The 17,910-nt window shown below is 41.7% G+C and overlaps 1 protein-coding gene across 2 annotated transcripts in view; it reads right to left on the reverse strand.

The window, feature by feature from the left end:
• The window catches only part of NUP93 (nucleoporin 93), a 102,841-nt gene extending 98,894 nt beyond the window's left edge, over positions 1–3,947 (reverse strand). For both annotated transcript variants that reach the window (XM_063109389.1, XM_063109387.1), the window contains exon 1: positions 3,856–3,947. The gene's annotated coding sequence lies outside the window, so the exon portion shown is untranslated. The remainder of the gene's footprint in view (positions 1–3,855) is intronic.
• Between the last annotated feature and the right edge of the window lie 13,963 nt (positions 3,948–17,910).

The raw sequence follows: 17,910 nt of genomic DNA on the forward strand, positions 1-17,910 counted from the left end.
GGGGGAGAAGGGATATAGGCATTAATAGACAATAACATAAGGCAAATAAACAAGTTAGGAGGACCCTAATCTATCAAAACAAAGGTGATTCCCATATCTCTATGTCCAACCAACTTTCTCCCTGAGAGCTATTTCCAGCTGTCTACCCAACATCTATACCTAGATGACTCATGGATGCCTTAAACAACACACATCCTGTATTGGATTGAATTATGTCCCCCCAAAACTCTCTGAAGCTCAAATTGAGTTTTATGTATTAGAAACTTATGGGGCGACCCCGTGGCTCCCTCGGGAGAGTGCGGCGCTGGGAGCACAGCAGCGCCGAGGCCGCGGGTTCGGATCCTATATAGGGATGGGGCCGGTGTGCTCACTGGCTGAGCGCGGTGTGGGCAACACCAAGCCAAGGGCTATGATCCCCTTACCGGTCACACACACACACAAAAAAGAAACTTAGCCCTCACTGTGACTGTTAAGAGAATGAGAAATCCTATTATGGTAATTGAAAGGTGGAGCCTTGAAGATGTGATTGGATTGTGGGACCTTGCAGCAGTGAATAGATTAAAAATGGTGGTCAGAGGGGTAGCTCTGAGGGCTTTAAAAGAGGAGGAGAGTCTCTATCTCTGCTGCTCTCTCTGGTTCCACCATCTTGCAATGTGAGACCACTGGGTCACTGTTGCCACCACCAGATGCACTTTGGACCTCCCAGCCTCAGAAACTGTAAGCAATAAATTTTGTTTTTCTTTATAAATTACCTAGTTCCAAGTATTTTGTTATAAGCAACCCAAACAGACTAATACACATCCCAAACCAAACTCATAACTTCTCTGTCCTCTTAAGCCACCACCACTGCTTCCTTCTGGATTCCCAGTCTCTTCTGGTAAAACAATTAATACCCAGTCATGTCAGCAAAAAATCACCTTTGAGTCACCCAAGCAAGGCTCCTCTTTGACCTCCCGAACATACAGCCAATCTCACATCTAACTCTCAAACCATTTGCAATTATACCCTCAACTCTTGCCCCTGGCTCTGACCCTCACATTTTTCTCCTGATTATCTCAACAGTCTAAGCCTTCCTGTTCCTCCGACCCATCCTCCCCCTAGCCAGAGAGGTCTTTCTGTCCCCTACTTTAAGTCCATCAGGGACAGCTTCCATCCCCAATGGGAGGAAGTACTCACACTTGATGCAACTATATGGCGTGCCCTCCACAGAACAGGCACTGCCACCCTCATCGTCAAGTCTTACTGCTTTATCCCAGCTATGCCCTAGCAATTCTCTATTCCTCATGCTGTTTCCTCCCTTCATACCCCTGTACAAGCTAGGGTGAACACAGCTATAACACACACCCATCCCTACCTTGTCACATGGGAAGTCCTATGTATGATGCAAAGTCTGCTGGAGCAGTCCCACCTCCTCCCAACCTCCTCCCACACTATTCTAAACCTTCTATACTGTTCTTCCCCAGTGGAGTAGTTGTCATTATATCTTCCCACGTATGCCTCCCTCTCTACATGGCAAATTTCTATAGAATAAGGTCCACAGATGCTCAACTCTCAATCCTCAGCAGCTAAGATTAGCACATAAGAGAGTACTTCAAAAAATTCATTGAAAAGTAGAATTAAAAGATAATGTGACTCTCTCCATAAACTTTTTGAAGTACCTTTTTATGTACTAAATATATATTTGCTGAATTAAAGTGACCTGTTCCCTAAACACACCTTGGGCCCTCTCACCTCCAGATCTTTGTTCTGACCCCTCCCCCACCTTGGCACATCTACCTTTCCCTCTATCTTATTTTCTACTTCAGTCCATCAAGAAGCAGGTTCAGACACTCAAGCTCACCACATCTCCAACTGTTCACACCTCAGGGTCTTTGCACTTGCTATTCTCCCTGCCAGGAATGCTCTTAGATATTCCCATGACTTGCTCCCTCATTTCAATCAGGTCTCTGTTGAAATATCCTTCTCCTCCTTTAAAAAATAGCTCCAACACTACATTTTATATCTGTGTGTTTTATTGTTGACGGTGTCCTCCCTAGGAACATCAGTTCAATGACGGCAGACCTGTCTCATTCACCACTATAACCCAAGCCTATAAGAGTACCAGGAACATTCATTTACTTCATATTTACTGAACACCTGTTGTGAGCCAGGCCTTGGTGATGAGAATACAAAACACACAGAAATCCTTCCCACTCACATTCTAGAGGGAAAAGACAAAATACACAGGATAAATAAGTAAAATGTAAGTGCTAAGAACAACTAAAGCAGTGAAGAAGACAGAAAGTGGGGAAAGCCTCACTAGGTGACACCCTTGTCAGGTGACCTGAAAGAAGAGAGAGCAAGCCTCATGGATATTGAACTGCAAGCACGAAGGCCCTGAGGCCAAAGCATGTATGACATGTGAAAGTGGAGGGTTACAGAAAATGAGACTAGGAAAGTAATAGTGGGTCAGATTATGTATAGCCTTATACCTCACTATAAGCAGTTTTTCTATTATTAGTGAGATGCGGATCCATAGGAGGGTTTTTTAAGTAAAGGAGTGATATGATATGACAACCTGTGTTTTAAAAGGATCCCTTCTAGCTGTTGGGTCAGAGCAGAAGAAGGGAGACCAGATGGTAAGCTATTTCAACAATCCAGGTGAGAGATGGTGGTGACTTGGCCCAGGGTGGCAAGCACTGGATGTAGAGTGGGAAGGACAGCAATCAAGGATGACTCAAAGGTTATTGGCCAGAGCCTTTTATATCACCAAGATGAGAAAAAACAGCAAGAGGATTAGTTCAGAGAAGGAGATGGAGGGGAGCTTGCTAGCCCTATCTTGGTATATTCAATTTGAGTCACCTGTCATCCATCTCAGTGGAGATGTTAAGTAGCCAGCTGGATAAAGGTCAGGGGAGAGGCCCAGACTGGAGATATAAAAAAGAGATCTGTTAGCTAAATATATAGGTATTTAAAGCTATGAGCCTGTATAAGATCACCATGAATAAAAAATGAAAATGTCGCAAACACAAATAAACAAAGGAGAATACATGAAAGAAAGAAATTAAAAAGAAAAGCTACGATGCCCGAGGATACCCTTCCACACTCCCCAGAAAGAATACAAAAAGTGACCCTCGCTTGTGCTGGAAGACATCTCGGCCAAAACAAGAAATAAAACTTTCTTCCCACACCTAGCATAAGGGCAAACTCGAATCAGAGCCTCTGTCACCGGCCGTCCAAACTTTGACCAAGGACCCATTGGATCGGCCCAGTAATTTTTTTAAAAAGCGACCCAGTAAACTCAGGCATCGTGAGGACGGGATGCTCAGAGCCCAGAGAAAAGTGGGCCACCCCCGGGTTCCAATCACTACCTTCCCCCTGGATGACGGTACTGGAGACAAGCCAAGGGTTGGGAGAAGCTCACCGGGTCGTCTCCCCTATCCCCAAAGACCCCTTCCCTAGGAAGGCAACGCCCCCCCCCCCCAAGGTGTGTCTGCAAGAAACAAGCAGACAGAGTTGTTAGGGCGCAGTCCAGAAGGTGATTGTAGCGGCGAGGGGCCACCGGTCCAGCCACGTGGGCTCGCAGGCCCCGCCGCGGCAGAGCGCTACAGCGGGGAAGGTAGATCAAGAGGCCAAGCCTCTGAATTCAGAAGGAAGACAAACGAAAGGCACTCCCGGGGGTGCAGCCCGACGCTATAATGGGGGGCGGTTCGACAAAGCGTTGTGTCGCCGGCGTCGGGCGTGCCCGGCTGCCATGAGAAGAACGGGAAGTCTGAGCGGCATGACTCCGAGCGTGAGGACGGGACTCCGCTCAGCCTCGGAATCCCGAGTTCAAGGACAAGTCTTGTGTCGGATGAACGCAACCGTGGCCCTTACCTGGCAAGGCGGCCGTCTCCGCCGGGCAGATCCCTCCTAGAGAACGCGGCCGCCGCTTCTCGCGCCGCGCGCCCGCGCTTCCTGATTGGCCGGGCCGGGCGCTCCCAGAAGGCCCGCGCGGTGCGCCTCCAAACAAACTTTATGGAGATCCGTCGGGGAGGACAAGAACACGGGCAGAGCTGGGGGCGGGGAGGGGGCGGGGCCTTAGGTTGAACTGTCACTTCAGGTACACTGGAGGCCACCGCCCTCACCCCGCTGCCTGGTTAGTGTCGGCTCTGCGGGGAGAAAGCGTTTTCACCATTCTCAGCGCCAAAGGGATTTCTTACACCTTACTGAGCGCCATCCAAGTGCCAAGCCCTATTCTAAGCGCTAGGAACACAGTGGGGACCACAACAGACAAGATCCCTGCCCTCAGGGAGTTCCCGGGCTGCTGGGGAAAACAAAATACGTAGCACTCGTATAATAGAAAAAGAAAGTAGTTGTAGTTTGTAAGGAGGGCTATGAAGAAAAAAGAGTGATGGGAGAGACAATGCTTGGGTGGCCAGGGAAGGCCTCTTTGAAGAGGTGAAGTCTGAGCTGAAACATGAACGAGGAGAAAGGGTGGAGATTGCAAAGTCCTGGCGGCAGAGCATTCCAAGCAGAGGGAACAAGAGTGAAGACTGGAGGGGAAACAAGCTTGGTGTTTGGAGAATAGAAACAAAGAGGGTATGGCTGGAAGATGTGGGGGAGGGGAGGACACACGGTGGGCTGGGCCACACTTGGCAGCCTCTTTAGGCCATGGCAAGAAAACTGAAGTTATTCTTCGTGCAAATGGGAAGGCACAGGAGGGTTTGAAGCAAGTGTGTGGCATTTCACCTACCTTTGTAAAAGATCCCTCTGGCTCTCTGGGTGGAGAAGGAAATGTAGGCAAGAGAAAGGGACTAGGAGTCTACAGTTTTGGCCAGCATATAATGATGGTGGGACTAAAGTGGTGGCAGTGTCCACTCATGCAAAACATTATGCTCACAATGTGCCAAAAATCAGTAAGGCCCAGTTCTTATGATACAGTGAGGAAGCGAGTACACAAAGAGATTGTACTTCAGTTTGATGTGGTAAGTGTATTATAAGGGGACCTGAACCCATGACCTTGGTGTTATAAGGCTGCACCGTAATCAACTGAGCTAACTGGCCAGACTAGCTTAGATTCTCCTTGGCCAGACTCTAGCCAGGACCCTCTGAGCCTTCTTCTCAACTAGGCCTCAACCTTGGCCTATAAAGACTTGAGAAAACACTAATTTTGTTTCTAAAAGCTCAAGGCTGCATCACTAAGATAAATCTACCCCTCCTAAATACCTGCCTGAGAAAATTAACTCAAGGCTACCAAAAAAATTTAGCATTTGTTCCAGCCAACACATAAAGATAGGGCCCCTGTCTCCCAGCCTCTGTGGCAGGATAGAAGACTAACTTCAATAAGCAACAATTAGCAACTCAGGTCAGTTTCACCTGGACCATCCTTCCCCATCCTGCTTTTTGTAATTTTTCACCTCTCTAACTCTACCAAGCCCCCACTCACCTCTGCCCCCAGTCCCTTATTCTATCCTTAAAACGTCCATTCTCCTCTGTACAAATCAAAGTTGAGTTCAGTTTGTTATTGAGCAAGGACTCGCCACCTGATGCGCACAGAAGCCAATGCTATTGATATTAAGAAAAGGATCTGGGGGGGCCCGATAGCCAGCCTCAACCTACCCTATCCTCTTACCAAGCTCTTGACTTCGCCACAGAAAAGAATTCAAGAGCAGAGTCACAGTAGAAGATGAAAACAGGTTTAATCTAACAGATAAGAAATACAGACTTCACAGAAAAAGTGAGACCTAACTCCAGAGACTGAACAGGGCCCATACCAAGTTTAATAGAAAAGTAAGAAATACACGCTTAAAGTTCGGTACAGAGTGCAGGCTGGCTCAAGAGGTTGAGCAGCTGCTTGCTGAAAATAAATTTGATACAAAAAGGAAGCATACACACATCAGCTGGTGAAGTGTGGGTTGGCTCCAGGAAAGTGAGCAACAACCCCACCTCCTCCTGAAATTCACTTTTATAGTTTTGCTGTCTAACACATAGTTCATGCTATCTAATGAAAATTCAACTAAGGGGGTGGTTCCCAGTGATGTAACATAGTCTTGCACATGCTCAATTGGTCTCCTTTTTGGTCAAATTCTATCACATGCAATGAACATTTTCAAGAATATTCTGTGTTATTTAGTATCTCTAGTGGAAGGTCATTCAAAGCATAAACTCCACTTTACTGAGTATGCTCAGCTATTAGGGTTATATAACCCCTTTCTACTGAGCATGCCCAGCCACTGGATTTGCATAAGTCAGCCCCCTGAAGTCTCAATTTCCCTGTGTTGCTGCCAAAAATAGGTCCAACAAGCAACAGTAACTTTCTTCTAGGAGAGGGCCTAAAGGAGGGGCCTGAGACCTTGGGGAGTGGCTTGAAACCTAGAGGAGTGTCCTGAAACCCAAACCCAGGGAAACCGATCACCTCCTATCTCACTATGGCACCAGTCTTTGAGAAAAGAAAAGGCTTTATTTTGCAAGATCAACTAGCAAAGAGACAGGAGGCAAGACACTCTCAAATCTGACTCCTCAATCCAGGGGCAGGGCAGGTTTCAAGGGATACTGGGCAAAATGGATTGGCTAGCTTCAAGTCAGGCCATATGTGGTAATGAAACTGCTGGATGCTGGATCTTCCTTGCTGAAGGGCTCTCGCTTCCTAAAACACTCTGGTGGTTAAATTTCTTGCTTTTTAGTTCCGTAGGTGGGAGATATTTGGTTCCCGTGGAGTCCGAGGTCATCTGGAGGGCAAGATTCCTCTCTCTGTGTATGCTCAGCTAACATCCTGCAAGACAACTTGTAAAACAAATTGAGATAAGGAAATAAACCAGTTTCAACTAGTTTTAGGTGGTTTCAAGTTCACGTTGGACTCTTTCCCTTTGCAATAGTATGTTATTGATTAAAACCTGTCCTTGCCACTTTAACTAGTGTCTTAGTCTGTTCAGACTGCTATAACAAACTACCATAGACTGGGTAGCTTATACACAGTAGAAATTTATTTCTCACAATTCTGAAGGCTAGAATTCCTAGATCAAAGTACCAGCAGATTTAGTGTCTGGTAAGAGCTCACTTCCTGGTTCATAGACAGCCATCTTCTTGCTATAACCTCACATGGCAGAAGGGACAAGGGAGCTCTCCAGTGTCTCTCTTATATGGGCACTAATCCTATTATGAGGCCTCCAGTCTCATGACCTAATCACCTATAAAGGCCTCACCTCCTAACACCGTCACATTGGGGGTTAGGTTTTCAACCTATAAATTTGGTGGGTGGACTCAAACATGCAGTCTATAGCAACTAGTGTTCAGCTTTGTTTATTTTTAAAACCTCACACCAGCATATTGTGGTTTCTTTATAAATGATCAATGCTGGTTGACAGTATGTATGGATGTGGCCTTGTCCTCAAGCTATTAAATATGTATCCAGATCCTTCTGTGGTTAGAGTATACCCGTAAAGATAATAGTATCTTACATCTGAATAATGTTTTATACTTTCACCTTGCTTTTTTTCCTTTATGTAAAGAATTTTTAATGACATAGACAAATGCTCATGAAACACTGCCAAATAAAAAAATCAGGACATTGACCTGTTAATGCTGAATATTTCCATTTTGTAAAATCCAGCAATTCTACTTAGATACCTGCCCAGAAGAAACTCTTACCCATGTGCACCAGGAGATATGAGAAAGAATCTTCATAGCAGCCCAGTTCAGAATATCAAAAAACTGGAAACAAGCCAATCCATTAACAGCAACAAAATGGATAGATTGTGGTATATTATGCAACATATAATTACAAAGCAATGAAAAATGAGTGTAAAACGGCTACAGACACAGCATGGATGAATCCTGGAAACCTAATGTTAAATGGAAAAAGCAAGACCCAAAGTGATATACAAATTCAATGCAATCCCCATCAAAATTCCAAAGACATTTTTCTCAGAAATGGAAAAAACTATTCAGACATTTATATGGAACAATAAAAGACCACGAATAGCCAAAGCAATGCTCAGCAAAAAAAATAAAGCTGGAGGCATAACACTACCTGACTTTAAGCTATACTACAAAGCTATAATAACCAAAACAGTATGGTACTGGCATAAAAACAGACACACTGACCAATGGAATAGAATAGAGAATCCAGAAATCAACCCTCACACTTACTGCCATCTGATCTTTGACAAAGGCACCAAGCCTATTCACTGGGGAAGGGACTGCCTCTTCAGCAAGTGGTGCTGGGATAACTGGATATCGTTATGCAGGAGAATGAAACTAGATCCATACCTCTCACCATATACTAAAATCAACTCAAAATGGATTAAGGATTTAAATATACACCCTGAGACAATAAAACTTCTTAAAGAAAACATAGGGGAAACACTTCAGGAAATAGGACTGGGCACAGACTTCATGAATACGACCCCAAAAGCACGGGCAACCAAAGGAAAAATAAACAAATGGGATTATATCAAACTAAAAAGCTTCTGCACAGCAAAAGAAACAATTAAAAGAGTTAAAAGACAACCAACAGAGTGGGAGAAAATATTTGCAAAATATACATCTGACAAAGGATTAATATCCAGAATATATAAGGAACTCAAACAACCTTACAAGAAGAAAACAAGCAACCCAATTAAAAAATGGGCAAAAGAGCTAAGTAGGCATTTCTCTAAGGAAGATATCCAAATGGCCAACAGACATATGAAAAAATGCTCAACATCACTCAGCATCCGGGAAATGCAAATCAAAACCACATTGAGATACCATCTAACCCCAGTTAGGATGGCTAAAATCCAAAAGACTATGAACGATAAATGCTGGCGAGGCTGCGGAGAAAAAGGATCTCTCATACATTGTTGGTGGGACTGCAAAATGGTGCAGCCTCTATGGAAAATGGTATGGAGGTTCCTTAAACAATTGCAAATAGATCTACCATACGACCCAGCCATCCCATTGTTGGGAATATACCCAGAGGAATGGAAATCATCAAGTCGAAGGTATACCTGTTCCCCAATGTTCATCGCAGCACTCTTTACAATAGCCAAGAGTTGGAACCAGCCCAAATGCCCGTCATCAGATGAGTGGATACGGAAAATGTGGTACATCTACACAATGGAATACTACTCAGCTATAAAAACGAATGAAATACTGCCATTTGCAACAACATGGATGGACCTCGAGAGAATTATATTAAGTGAAACAAGTCAGGCACAGAAAGAGAAATACCACATGTTCTCACTTATTGGTGGGAGCTAAAAATTAATATATAAATTCACACACACACATACACACATACACACACAAACGGGGGGGGGTAAGAAGATATAACAACCACAATTATTTGAAGTTGATACAACAAACAAACAGAAAGGACATGGTTGGGGGGGAGGGGGGGAGGGAGAAGGGAGGGAGGTTTTGGTGATGGGGAGCATTAATCAGCTACAATGTATATCGACAAAATAAAATGTAAAAAAATAAAAAATAAAAAAAATAAAAATAAAAATAAAAAAAAATAAATAAAAAAAAAAATAAAAATAAAAAAAAATAAAAAAATAAAAAAAAAGAAAAAGCAAGTACCAGAAGACTATGTAGTATAGTATAAGCTCAAAATTTCTAATAAAGCTTTAAAAAAGTCAAGCCAAGTCATATATTGTTTATGCATGGATATGTTTATGATAAAACTATGAAACATTGGAATGACAAATAGAAATTTCAGATTGTGGTTATCTCTGAGGAGAGAAAGGGATTTGGGAGAACCACCTGGGAAAATGTAAGGTATTGGATATGTTCTAGTTCTTGGGTAGGGTGGTTGTTCACAGGTGTTCATTATATCATTATTCATTATTACATATATGTTATTACATACAAATAATTTTTATGTGTCAATATTTTAAAATAATAAAGAAGAAAATTCCCAAGAAGAGGAAAAAAGCAAGATAATATAACTGTAGTTTCAACTATGTTAAAAATACACATGAGAGAGAGAGAGAGATTGATTGATTGAGAGAAAAAAACTGATAAAGTGGGAACGATGTCTCTCCTGGGTGGTGGAACCACAGGTGAGCCCTTAAGAGCTAGTGTATTTTTCAAAGTTCCTGTAATGAAATGACCATGCATAACTGTGGAGTATACTAACATTTATAAAGCAAATGTATTTCACAGCGCCTAGTTTCCAAAGCCCTGTAGCTTCAGGTATAATCTAACTTTTAAAAATTACATATGGAAATGTTAAGCTTCCAAAAGACAAGAAACTTTCCCCAGGCTAAAGTCTCAGTTGTAGATTAAGAATTGTAACACAGCAAAATTGTTGGCTCAAGGACAGATGCCTTTGGAGCAGATTAACCTAAAGATGCTTTCTTGTTATGTAACAATACTGAGGAAACTGTGTAGGAAAAGACAGTATTTGCTAAGAACAAGCTTGTTGGTGGATCAACTTAACCTTTTGCAAATTGCATCATGAAAGGTCACTTTGTTATTTCACTGATGCTACTAGTCCTTGTGTTCTTTGTAATGATAAAATCAACTGAATTTTCTTGTGAAACTTCCTTGTCTTTACAATAAAAGGGAGAGGCTAACTTTAAATCGGGTTGACACATTCAGTTTTTCTCCACCTAATGGGGAAATTACTGAAGTGCAGGCTGTCTGGGCCTCAATGCATACATAGTGCTTGAGTAATCACATAATTCTTTTTTTTCGTCTCCATTACACAGGGAGAAGAAGTGTAATACATAACTCCCATAATCAGAAAAAATACACTAAAACTTTGTTTGTTTTGTTTTATCTGCACAAGAGTTATAACAAACATCAGCTTCCCAATATTTACCTAGGTATATAATCCAGAGAATTTCCTTTGAGGATTCCAAACTCACCTCCAGCCCCACTCCTTGAACTGTCTTCTTGTTCAAATGCCACAAAGACAGGAGTTTCTTTCTACTGATCTCAAAGTCTGTAACAGGGTAATCTCTGGAGCTCTTTCTAACTGTCCATTAATTAATTACATAGTTTAGAAGAGTTTTCTTGAACATCACTTTTAACTGAGCTCAGAACCTTCAAAGCGACTTTGCCTTGAGGATTGTTCTGAGAGGTGCCCCAGGATCCCTGTAAGGCCTATGTTTTCTCCCTGAGTTGGAGAATTATGATGGAGTTTGGATGTGTTGTCCCCTCCAAAACTCACGTGGAAATTTGATCTCCAATGTGGCAGTGTTGGAAACTGATTGAGTCATGGGGGCAGATCCTTCATGAATGGATTAATGCTCTCCCTGGGGGAGAAGGGGTAGTAAGTGAGTTCTCGCTCTATTAGTTCCTGTGAGAGCTGATTGTTTAAAGGACCTTGGCACCTCCTCTTTCTCTCTCTCTCTCTTGCTTCCTCTCACCATGTGATCTGCTTGTACTTGCCGGCTGCCTGCCACTTTTCCGCCATGAGTAGAAACAGCCTGAGGCCTGTGCCAGATGCAACTGTCCCAGAATTGTAAGCCAAATAAACCCCTCTTCTTTATAAATCACCCAGTCTCAGGTATTTCTGTTTTAGAATCACAAAATGGACTAAAACAAATTGCATGCTCTTTTCTACTTAAAAGGCAGCTGGGTGGTGGCAGGGAGTCCTTACCTTCCCCCATTTAATCCCGTTGTTTCCCAGACATCCTTTAATAGAACCCCTTTTTCAAAGGAAATCTTTGGTGGAGCCATTGTATGTAACACAGATTTTGCATGTCTTGTGCACATGCCAAGCATATAACTCTACCTTTTTTGCTTGCTGATCATATCAAAGTAATGCAAGAGCCTTTGTACACTTTTCTGGTTGAATTACAGTGCTTTCAGATATTCTTAGTCTTCAGATTAACTCACTTAGTATATATGGAATGTACATTCACTACACTACACTATATTACCAGACAATGGTTCTGTAGTAGACAGCTGCTATTTAGCGTCCTGAACCCCCCTTTGTGACCCTGCCCACCCCTATTCTCAGTGTTTTGATTGGTGGCATGTGACTCAGGGCTAGCCAATCAAAACACTGCAGTATCCTGGCCACAGTGGCTGGTGCAGGGATAGATCTATGACCCAGTGGGGTCAAAAGAATGCACTCTCAAGATGCTCTGCTCAGACGGTTCTCTCTACCACTGAAATTGGAACTGTGAAGATGTTTTTGTAGGAATTACCATTTCCTGAAATTAACCTTTTAAAATTTTGTTTAATTGTTTATTAGCCATGAGGGAAGACCCTGCCTAGGAACAAAGCCAATACAGAAGAAATCAAAGTTGTGATGAGCTCAGTATGACCCAAAATGATAAAGATGCCAATTTCCCCAGAGTGATCTATAAATTTGGTGCAATTACAAGCATAATCCTAGCAAATTTTTAATGGAAATTTACAAGCCGATTTCAAACTTTATCTGAAAATGCGAAAGGCCAAGTATGTTCCTTCTAGACATTCTTAAAGAACAAAAACAAAGTGAGAGAGGGACTTATACCTTATACCTCCAGATATGAAGATTTATTTAAAGCTATAGTAATTTTAAAAGGATGATATTAGCACAAGGTTAGATAAATAAAGCAATGAAACAGAACAGAGAGTCCATAAACAGACCCACACTTCTATGATTACATGATTTATGACACAAGAAACTCAGAGGAGAAAAAGGAAAGCATTTTAAGTTAGTGGTATTGAATCTATTGGCTCTATAAAAAAAATCATCCCTACCTCACATCACATACCAAAAATGAATTCCAGATGCATTATAGACCAAAACGTGAAAAGAAAGCACAATAAAGCTTCCAAAGGATAAGAAAGTAGAATTCATGACCTGGGGGTTGGCAAAAATTTCTCAAGCAAAACACAACAATCATTAACCAAAAGGAAAAGATTGATAAATCAGACACCACTGAGAGAGTGAAAAAGGCAAACCACTGGAAGAAATTTGCAGTACCTGTATCTAACTAAGATTTGTATCCAAAATATATAAAGAAGTCCTATAAATCAAGATGAAAAAGACAGATAACTCAATTAGAAATGGACAAGGAACTTCAACAGGTTTTTCACAAAAGAGGACATCTGAGATGGTTAATTTTGCATGTCACCTTGATTGGGGTGCCCAGATATTTGGTCAAAAATTATTCTGAGCATGTCTGTGAGGTTGTTTCTGGATGAAATTAACATTTGAATTGTTAGACTGAGTAAAGTAGACTGTCCTCCCTAATGTGGGTGGGACTCATCCAATCAGTTAAAGGTCTGAATAGAACATAAAGGCATGAGTAACAGAGAATTTCTTCTGTCTGCCTTCAAACTGAGAAATTAATTTTTTTCCTGCCACTGAACTCAAACCGAAACACTGGCTCTTCCTGGGTCTTGAGCTTGTCAGACTGGAACTGGAACTACACCTTCGACTCTCCTAGGTCTCCAGCTTGCTGATTGCGGATCTTGGGACCGGTCAGCCTCCTTAATCACATGAGACAATTTCTTATAATAAACCTCTTTTTATATATATCTTATTGGTTCTGTACAATAACATAATATCCAAATAGCCAGTAAGTATAGACATATGCCACATAACAAGGTTTCACACAATGACACACCACATATATTATGGTGGTCTCATAGATTTTAATGGCTATACCATATAGCTAGGTGTGTAGTAGGCTATACCATCCAGGTTTGTGTAAGTACATCTATGATGTTCACACATGATGAAATCACCTAACAATGCATTTCTCAGAGTGTATCCCTGTCATTAAGCAACTCAACATAATTAGTCACCAAAATAATGAAGATTAAATCCACAGTGAAACACCACTACACATCCATCAGACCAGAATAACTACATTTTTAATGAAACACAATTTATATACAGTAAAATGTGTTGAAGTGAGCAGGACTGAAGTCATGTTGGGACCTAAAACCGCCTGGGCTGTAGGAAAATTTAAAAGACAGTTTTTTTCCTTAGCATGCATTTCTGAGTTCCCTCTTTTCCCACAGTTGTTTGATATTTTGAACCTTGGTTATGGGGCAAGATAACATTATTTACATAAATGTAAAGCTGTTTTCCAGTCAGCCTGGAGTTGCAATCTTGCAACGAGATATGTATTGTCCAGACCCTGAAAAAACCAAAGACATCAATAAAACTATGTGATTCCACTCCAAAGCAAACCAAAATCCTACAGGACCCTAAGGTAACATCAAGGACAAGAACAGAAGCCAGAAGGAGCCTTGGCAAGAATTGGCGGCCCCTTACTCATCCTCCTCTGTCCTGCTTTTCATTTCCCACATTGCATTCTCTCAATCTCCTCTTGAAAAACCTCCCTAGTAAATCTGAATCTTTGATATGGTTTAGACTAGCTTGTCTCCTTCAGGCTTAGGGAAGAGAGGGAAGAGTTAATCTAACATCTCTCCTCAGGCCACCGGCATTCCTGAGTAAAAGCTGACTTCCATTTTCACCAGCATTTGATTTTTGGGTCTTTTGGTCTTTTTGGAGAACAGGCAGCCAGACTTGGGTTCAGTAACCAGACTTTGGCCAGCCAAGCCAGGAGCTGAATGCCCTGGGATAACAGATTTTAGCAAGCCAGTAACAAATGCACTTGTTTTAAGAGTACATTTATCAGCCAGCCATCAAAAAATAAAAAATTTACAAAGTCCACTTAGATATGTTCAATACGTGTGTATATCTGTATGACCATCACCACAATCAAGATATAGAACATTTCCATCATCCTGAAAATTTCCCTCATGTCCCTTTACAGTGAATCTCCTCTCTACCCACACAACACACACCCCAGGAAACCACTGATCTATCTGCTTTGTCACTATAACTTAGTTTTGCCTGTTCTGGAATTTCATGTAAATGGAATCACATTCTATCTTTTTTTTTTTTTTTTTGTCTTTTTCGTGACGGGCACTCAGCCAGTGAGCGCACTGGCCATTCCTATATAGGATCTGAACCCGCGGCGGGAGCGTTGCTGCGCTCCCAGCGCCGCACTCTCCCGAGTGCGCGACGGGGTCGGCCCCACATTCTATCTTTTGTGTCTGGTTTCTTCACTCAGCATAATGTTCTTAATATTCATGCATGATGATGCCTGTATCAGTAGTGCATTCCTTTTTACTGATGAGTAGTATTCACTGTATGGATATACCTCATTTTGTTTATCCATTCATCTTGATGGATGTTTGGGTTATTTCCAGTTTTTGGCTATTAGGAATAAAGCTTCCATAAACATTCTTATACCAGTTTTTGTGTGAACCTACGTTTTTATTTCTCTTGGGTAAATACCTAGGAATAAAACTTCTGGGTATGTGGTAAATATATGTTCAACCTCATAAAAAAAAAAAAAAAAAACCTAGGGCCAGCCCGTGGCTCACTTGGGAGAGTGTGGTGCTGAGAACACCAAGGCTACGGGTTCGGATCCCTATATAGGGATGGCTGGTTTGCTCACTTGGGAGAGCGTGGTGCTGACAACACCAAGTCAAGGGTGAAGATCCCCTTACCAGTCATCTTTTAAAAAGCAAATAAATAAATAAATAAATAGAATGGTTGTGCCATTTTACATTACCGCCAGCAATATATAAGAGCTCCTGTTGCTACAATCTTTACTAACATTTGGTATTGTCAGCTTTTTATTTATTTTAGGCACTCTAATAGGTGTGCAGAGTATCTTATTGTGGTTTTAATTTTCATCCCCCTGACAAGTAATGATGTCCAGAAAATGGCTACATTTAAAAATTGACAATACTATGTGTTCAAAGAGTGGTGGAGCAACTGGGACCATCAAATATTGTTGAGGGGTTGTAAATAGGGACAGCCACTTTGGAAAATTGGCAAAATATATTAAAGCTAAATATGCATATGTTCTATGACCTACCAAGTCTGTCTGTCTTTCTGTCTGTCTGTCTGTCTTTCTGTCTGTCTGTCTGTCTATCTATCTATCTATCTATCTACCATCTATCTTCAGCATAAATGTGTACATGTTTTCACCCAAAGCCATGTACAACAATGTTTATAGCATCACTATTTGTACTAGCCTGAAAGTGGAAACAACCCAAAAGTCCATTACAGAAGGAGGGATAAATAAATTATGTTGTGGTCATATAACAAAACACTACAGCAACAAAAAGAATGAACTACATCTACAAACAACAACATGAATGAATCGCGCAGGCATAATGTTAAGCAAAAGAAGCTAGACACAAAAGTAAAATTCCATTTATGTAGAGTTCAAAGCAGGCAAAACTGATCTATGGTGTCAGATGTCAGAACAGTCATTATTTTGAAGCAGGGGAGGGTTGTTGACTAGGAAGGAGAATGAAGCAACCTTCTAAAATCTGTTACTGTTCCGTTTTTTAATCTGGAAGTAAAGTGCATGGGTGTATTCACTTTTTAAAAATTCAGGGCCGAGCCCGTGGCGCACTCGGGAGAGTGCGGCGCTGGGAGCACGGCGACGCTCCCGCCGCGGGTTCGGATCCTATATAGGACTGGCCAGTGCACTCACTTGCTGAATGCCAGTCACGAAAAAAGACAAAAAAAAAAAAAAAAAAAAAAAAAAATTCATTGAGCTGCACATTTAAGACTTGTGCTCTTTACCACACATATATTAATCATTATACTACAATACAAAGTAAAAACTAAAATAAAATATCCCCTTTACTGTAGAATATTCAATGTTTTTGTGACCCAGAAATCATATCACTTCCCCTCCCCCAGCTGTTTGCAGTCTAGAACCTTGTTTTACGTTTTTGGTGTTCTCCACAATACCCAGCATGTGATACATGCACAGAAAGCAAGAAATATTTCTTAAATAACAGACAGAATCCAGCTCCACCGATTGCCTTCTATCTTGAACTACTGCTGCCAGAGATGGTTTCTTAGTAGGTGGCAGCAAATTACATAAAGCTTTGTGATCTGTGGCTGAGTGATCAGCAATATTCTTCAAAAGCATTAAAAGCTTAAAAAGGAAGCCTCTTATTTTGCCCTTCAGATGGGTTAAATTTTAGCTGCACAAAAGGCGACTTGGCATTATCAAGGATGGCAAATAGGCTTTCACTAGAACACAGCTCCTGGCAACCGGTTGGGTTTGCTGGAAGCCCAGCGTTCAGGATGCTGAGAGCAAGTCTAGGTTCGGTGGAGGAATGCTGGGGTCATCTGATGTATTAGACAGCATGTTTAAGCTTCAAATAACCAATTGAAATTGCTCTAAACAATAAGGAAATACCATTATGTACCTTAATTACTAGCAGTAAGGTGAATATCAGCTTGGTTAATTCAGCAGCTCACCAAGGACTCAGATCTTTCCATCTCTCTGCTCTGCCATTCTTGGTGTGGACTCGATCTTGGGGCAGTAAAGATGTTTCTGGTCAAAAAAGGTAGACAGCTCCTACAGTATAAGACAATCACAATCCTTGGGCTCCGTCAGCACTCCTGACAAATGTGTGACATTTAAAGATGTTCTCTCCAACTGGGATCTGTTAAATTATAGGCAAAATAAATAAAGACCACAGCAATCATTAACTGAGCATTATGTGTACAATACCCCGTGCTAAGGTTTCTAAGAGATTTTTCTCATTTAATCCTCCCAATCACTCTTTGAGAGAGGTGCTATTGACAGCCCCATTTTACAGATGCAGAAAATGAGGCTAGAGGAATTAAGTAGTTTCCTGAAGGGCATATGGTGAACCCAGCGCTGAATGATGCTTCAAACAAGACAGACGCCATGCTCTGTATTAATCATAACACTACATCTCCTCCCTCATTGTAATGGTAATGCCCACTACATTGCAGAGGGTGCCACAGTTCAAAGGTGACAAGAACAGTGAAGATGTAGTGCAACTAGAATTCTCATACTTTTCTGGAGGGAATATAAAGTTATACAACTGCTTTGGAAAATGAGCAATTTCTAAGAAATTTAAACACACACCTACCCAATGACCCAGCCATTCTTCTATGGATTTACTCAAGAGAAACGAAACATATTCACACAAAAA

Source organism: Cynocephalus volans, chromosome 10 (genome assembly GCF_027409185.1).
Source record: "Cynocephalus volans isolate mCynVol1 chromosome 10, mCynVol1.pri, whole genome shotgun sequence".
Lineage (NCBI taxonomy): Eukaryota > Metazoa > Chordata > Mammalia > Dermoptera > Cynocephalidae > Cynocephalus > Cynocephalus volans.